A 6,863-nucleotide genomic window follows, 5' to 3' on the forward strand; every position below is an offset into this window, starting at 1 on the left:
AGAAAATGCAGTGGCCATGGCTGAAATACTGCAATTGTAGAAAGAGAGTAGCTTTTTACTCCCATAGTTATGAGGTGCTTTTGAGTGCTTCTTTATTTTAATGGTTATTTGGTGGCATAATTAATTATTACTTTTAGCAGGTCTAATTGAGCTTTTTTAAACACGTTTAACCCAGCTTATCTCTGGGCTGACTTTATTAATAAAGACCGCTTCCTGAAATCTCATTTTATTTTAATAATTTTGCTTACTTCCCTCTTCTGTTGAAGTGATGCTACTGTGATCTCAGCAGGACATTGGAGACTCTCAGGAGCGTAAAACTCCGTCAGTGTTTGTGTGTGTAGACAACATCTGAGACAACATCTGATATAGTGTATTGCAGAAGGTCTCTTGGCACCGCTGAGTAATTCCTCCACCATTTGTGTCGTTCCGACTTTAACTGAACCCTTGTCAGTATTGCCTTTTTATGCCCAGGATGTGAAAAATGCTTCAGAGGGCTAGTGTAGCAGCCGGTGATTGTAGCTCTAATGCACTCTGTACTCAGTGGCTCCTGACGTTTTGGGGAAAATGTTATTTCCAGCAGAAAATATCATTACCTTGGTATTTGGTAACTGTAGTTATTATTTAGTTATTTTTAGCTGAAATAATAGAAAGCTGCATTTATTTCTGTGCAGTGCTACTCTTAGACATTAGGTGCTATGTCCTTTAGTATCATAAACAAAAATATGGCTTTTGTTCTCTGTTAAATAATTTACTAATTGAAATGTAGCCTGATTTTATTTTAATAGCCTTTCTTAGGCCTTTTATACTGAGTTTCAAATGCTGTATTACTTTCATAATGTTTTGTTTGTTGAGCCTTAGACTAAGTGAAATAGATGGTTAGATAGGGGTGACGAAATATCTGAATTCCCATAGATAACAAACTTATCACTGCTAGAAGCTGTTAAAGCTAGCCTCAGACATACTCCCGGTTGGTTGGGGTGGATCCACAGAGGCGTTCCTTGCTTCTGTAAATTACTGTTCTTGGTTTTATTTTGAGTGCCAATAGCTACACAAGGGAAAGGTATGAGGATGAGATTTCATATTTGCAGCTTAAGCTAGTAAAATGGCTTTCTAGCAGCAAGAGTGTTCCCCTCACCCCTTCTTCAAATAAGCGTTTGTTGGTTTTTTGGGTGTTTTTTTTTTTTTAATCCCTCCTTTATGCTGGCATTGGGTTTTATGTGACTCCATGGTGAAGTTCTTAAGAAAGCTGGGGGACTAGGATTAATTCTCCTTGGACTTTTCTCTCTGAACTAGCTCATTAGAGTTCACCTAAATGCTTGTGTTGAAGCAATTGAAATGACACGTAGCCGGGGGTGGGGGGAGGTAAGGAGAGCGAAAGGCACTTCCAACATAACTGCTAAATGCCATGGGATTGGCTTCAAGTCGTACTGTGCTCTCCCTCACTGCCACCTACAAACAGGACACGTGCAGTAATTTTTCTCCTGATGTAACCTTCCAGTAATCGGCAGTTAGGGACTTTTGGGGAATTTATTTCTAGATCTATGTGAATAGTACATTCCAGCGTTCTGGTCTAATAGTAATAATGTGGAGGATACATAAAAGAAGAAAGCATTGCAGGTATAGAGATTTTCTTGTTGAAGGAACCTGTTTAGAGAGTGAGGCCATTGAGCTGGTGACTTTGCTTCCAGTCTGGCAAAGCAGACAGTACTGTAGGTGGGATCGAGTGTGGAACCCCCCAGGAGAAAAGGAAACCCCTAGGCAATTGGAAGGTAAAATGCTGCTTCATGAGAAGAAGAAAGGTGCCAGCTCAAGTACAAAACATTAAAGTGTATTGTTAGTTTGGTAGCTATGCAGTATCTTCTGTTTCGAATCTAAAAGTAAATAGAGAAGTGAGGGAATAAAATCAGACCCATACCAGTATTTTGGTTGTGCGAATACCTTAGTAATAAATGTTTATATGTTTAGGACTACTTTGAACTAGCTTTTGTGTTAGAATGGAGGAGTTTGTTTGCAGTATGCGAATAGTCAAAAGAAAGCATCACAAAACAGTGAGTGCAAAATCACTATCGGTCTGAAGATACTGTAGATGGTGTTACCGCAGCAAAAGCCCTTTTTTAATTTGTCAGCACTTGTTTTTAAATGCAACTGACTGAAGCTGAATGTTATTCACCAAGCACAAGGGCTTGATGAAATTGTTGCCAAAGATTATACAACAGGGTTAAGTAGGATTTGCAGAGAGAAGGCTATCAACAGATACATTTTACCAAAGCATTGCAACTGCTGTAAAGATTTTTTTCCAAGCCGTCTGTGACCTTGGTAGTCCTGTCAACCAACATTAAGATAACTTAAGGGCATTAAGAAACTGCTTCGTAGGTTTTAAGAAATTACCCGATTCCTTTAAATAAGATGATATAATTCAAATTTATAATTTCTGAAGGGGTTTTTGAGTGACAATTAAAAAAACCCCACTTTTTTGGAGACTCTCCTGTTTGGAAGTTGCAACGTGGACCCAGTATTTTTCAAAAACGTTCAAAAAGGTTACAGTTAATACTCTGAATTGCATCTAAAACTGTGGCGTTTTCATGTGTAAATTTGGCAGCCTGTTTCAGTTGTATCTGTAGTGAATGAATATCCTTTTTCTGGATGTAGGGTAGAAATAACTATAAGGATGTCTTAGCTTTTTGTGTGTGTGTGTGCTCAAGATGAAGCTGTGTATAAGCCCTGTTGTTGTGCATTTTTGACTATGACACAGCTGATCTCACTAAGCTTCATTCAAGAGTGCAGATTATGTGTTTGGGTGTTTTTTTTTTTTTTCCAGAACTAATATTATAGGTGTTGATGATTATACAGCCTGAGGTGTGGTGGTTTTGCTCTTAAAAAGGAGAGGGGAAGGTAAGTATTTCCAGGTAGACCGGGAGAAATAGTAATAGCTCAAAAAGAGGTCCTTCCCCCCTATTTCCATGGTATTTGTTACAACAAAATTGCATTTTAGGCTACATTTTCAAAATGGTATTATTCCTTCAAACCTGCTTGACTAATAACTTCACAAAGTCCATTCAAATGTTGGATTTGAATCAATATTATCTGGAATGTATGAATTTAAAGACTGTAGACCAAATTCCAAGGCGGTGCGACAATAATGGTACAACTGGAACGAATTTAGATGTTGCACATCAGTGTCTCTTGAGGTAGTAAAACGGGTAATAAGGTTAATGAAGCTGGCAATGGTCTGGTGCAATTCCTGTGCTATCACATTGCTTTTTGGCAAGATCTTGACCTGCTATAAAACCTTTAGCAATGTCAATTTGGCAGTGAGCTCTGAACAGTGCTGTAAACAAGAGAACACAGATTGAGATGGGCTTTTGCATTTGGGACCCCTTTCTTCCCAAATTTAGGCGCACAATAATCCCTTGTAGGCCTGCCTATTTTGCGTTTTGCCAGATAGCATCCTCTTACGTTTTGCTTGGCTGTATAATTCTTCATATCCATAGCTACCCTAAGGTCTCCTAGAAAAGAAGTAAATACTTTGCTCCTTTTAAATTATTTTTAAAGTGGCTCTGCCCTGTCTCAGAGGATAGAGCAGGATGTTTGGGTCCAGTCAAGAGTAGATTTTGTGTTGGGAAGGGTCTAAGTGCATTTTCATGTTGTGTGGGTTTTGAATTTTCTTTTTTGTTGTTTGGTTTTAGTGTGTGTGTGTTTGTGGGTTTTTTGGTTTTTTGAAGTTTTTTGGGTTTGTTTTTTTTCTTTTTTCTCAAGTAGATTCCCTGCTGCAGTTTGTCTACTCCGAGAGAATCAGGTGCTTGTTTCCTCTTAGGCTTGTTAGCATTCCTACTTTAAACTCCTGACTAATTAGCCCGGTTGCCAGAGCACTTGCATGCAGAGTATCAGATAGCACCCGCGGGTTTTTTTTCTAGTTCAGGCAGCGTAGCTGGGTGTCTTAACCCTGTATGGTGCAGATTCCAGCTCAACCCACAGAAGAAACTAAGGTAACACAGTCAAGTTTATCATTGTGGAGTAGAAGTTGGGTCAGTCTTTCCTGGCTGTGTCAGCAGAACACAAATATGGTATGACTCCCGGTTGCATTATGTAAAAATGACCCTATTTTTATGGTTTCTTTTGATACCATATTGCATCGTACTAAAGCCTGATATTAAAATAGTAAAAGTGCAGTGCTGGTTACAAGAAATTAACCCAGACAGCTGGTTTTTTAAAGGATTGTTGCTATTGTATTTTTTTTGTCATGCAATGAGAATTTATTTCCTATATTTCTAGTATACAGGCGATAGAGCAAATAAAAATGAACACTTTGTCAGGTGAATGTCAGGTGTTTGAAGTGAGGGTGGTTTCTGAGCTGCTCTGTGTACTGATTGGTGTCAGCCTATCCGTGGGTACCAGCTTGTCAGATTTGGGTTTTAATTGATCTGTTGGTGATTAGATTGAACCATTCAGCTCATGTCAGGAATATGAAGTTGCTGCAGTAAGTGGTCAGCTAGAAGCAAGATATCGGATTTAGTTTCCATGATGTAGTCTTGTGTGCTTCTGGACACGAGAGAATCCATGTAGGAGGGAAATGTTAGGAATAATTTGATTTGTGCCAGCTGTAATAAAACTGTGATCAGCTTTGGGAAGGACAGCCACAAGAAACTAGGCTTCATGAGTTCGATTGCAGATGGAAATGCGTGTTTCAGTAATGCACCTTTCTGTCATAAATAGATTGGCATTTCTGTTAATTGCTTCTTGCGTGAAAATTATCTTTTCAGTTTTTAGTAGTTTCACTGATTAATTTGAAAACTAGTTGTGCTTTCATTTTTTATGGATTTAAGATTATTGCTAATAAGTTCCTCTAACGAAGTTTTATTATAGAGGAAAGAATTTGATCTTTTTAAATTGTAGGGCAATTACCGTGTAATTCCAGTATGCAACAATGCTTGCAGTATGCCTGTTATGGAAATGTCCTTAAAACTACAGTATTTTAAACTTTAGTTGTTTCTTTTTTAAATGTCATGTATTTGTGGAATGAGTGTAAAATATTTGAGATGTGCCATTCCTGTAGCAGGCCACAATTTCCACTTAGCTCATCAGGACTGTCAGTCTCTGCTAGGACACAGTTCCACCCTATCTCTGTCAGCATCCTCAGGAGAACTTTTTTTGATGACGATGCCACTGTATAGGTGAGCTTCACTTTTTACATGCAACATTCAAAATGTACCTTTGAAAACCTGCTTGCCTCTGACTTTAAAATTCCACTTTGAAAGCAGAATTGTCCCTGTATGTAGAAGCAGCTTATTGCTGTGCTGTTATACTCTAACTGTTCCTTCAGAAATGTGTAAACACTGCATGAGAAAACAGAACTACAATTAAGTGTTGCCTTGGTGCTGTCAAGTCAGCCAGACGCGCTGCTGCTGCCATGCTGCTGAGCAGGTGTGAAAGCAAGAGCAGTCGGATTAGGTTGGATGGATGAGCTGCTGGCTGCTACGTTTCTGCTCCCTTCTTTGGTCTGGTGCTTCTCTGACCTGTGCAAAGACTTCAGGCATGCCAAGCCAGCATAGCCTGAAAAAACAACCAAACAAAAGTAGTACCTGCTGGCTTACAATGCTTTAAAGTCTCTGTGCAGGGTCTGGTATGTACTGGTGCTGGTGGAGAACTGGGAATCAAGTGCCTAGCTTGGCAGAGGTTGCCGTTTCATGGTTCCTTCAAGTTAATGCAAGGTGCCAGCAGAAGAATAGTCTCATCCAACTGCTAGCTCTGACAGCTTCCTCCACAGCAGGGGAGTGGGGAAAAAAAAAATTGGAGTTAGTTAACCTGATTCATGTTGCTGTACAGCTGCAGGATGCTGGCGCCTGGCATAAGGGAGGAGATGGGAGTAAGTGTCCCGCTACAAGGAAGGGCTTTCTGCAGCAGCTAGAGTTTCTGTTGCTTTAAAGTGACTCTGTGCCTACACTTTTAAAGTGAGCAAGGGCAGTCTTTTTTGTGGCCTGATGGATGCGTGAAGATGCTTAAATATAGAGGTTGCAGCTCTGCAGGTTGTTGGTAAATAGCAATGCCAATGAAAAATCAAACTTCCAGTGCCTGAACTTTCATTCTCCCCCTTAAAATTTTTCTGTTATATTTTGGTTTCAGGTGGATGTAATAATGCGTTCCTCTTCCTCTAAATCAGACTCTTTCAAAGGAAAAGCCTTTTAACAATAAATAATACAAAGAATTCAGATCAAATAAATCTCCTTTAAAGACATACCTGGAAGAAGCTATAGTGGATTGTCTGTACTTCTAATTTTTCTTCTCTTAAGTTTTCTTTCAACAGCGACAGGTTGTAGGTAAATAGTGGAAAGGTAAGCAACATAACTCCTGAAGGCCTTTGCTCTTTGTTATTTTTGCTCTTACTTTTAAATCTATCATGACTAATTCAATGTAAGTTTTGTTTTGGTTTCGACTGGCTTTAGTTGGTTTCAAATATGACTGTACTCTCTCTGTATCACTGTTTTGTTGTTAGAGACTTTCAGGGTATTTTGATAGACCAAATGGGTGTCAATTACTTTTCCTTTTTTTCATAGAATCATAGAATCACAGAATGTTTTGGGTTGGAAGGGACCCCTAGAGGTCATCTAGTCCAACCCCCCTGCAGGAGCAGGGACACCGCTAACTAGATCAGGCTGCTCAGAGCCCTGTCCAACCTGGCCTTGAATGCTTCCAGGGATGGGGCCTCCACCACCTCTCTGGGCAACCTGTTGCAGTGTTTCACCACCCTCATTGTAAAGAACTTCTTCCTTATATCTAGTCTAAACCTACCCTGGTTTAGTTTAAAACCATTACCCCTTGTCCTGTCACAGCTGGCCCTACTAAAAAGATTTTCCCGGTCTTTCCTA

Source organism: Egretta garzetta, unplaced genomic scaffold (genome assembly GCF_000687185.1).
Source record: "Egretta garzetta isolate BGI_Z169 unplaced genomic scaffold, ASM68718v1 scaffold122, whole genome shotgun sequence".
Lineage (NCBI taxonomy): Eukaryota > Metazoa > Chordata > Aves > Pelecaniformes > Ardeidae > Egretta > Egretta garzetta.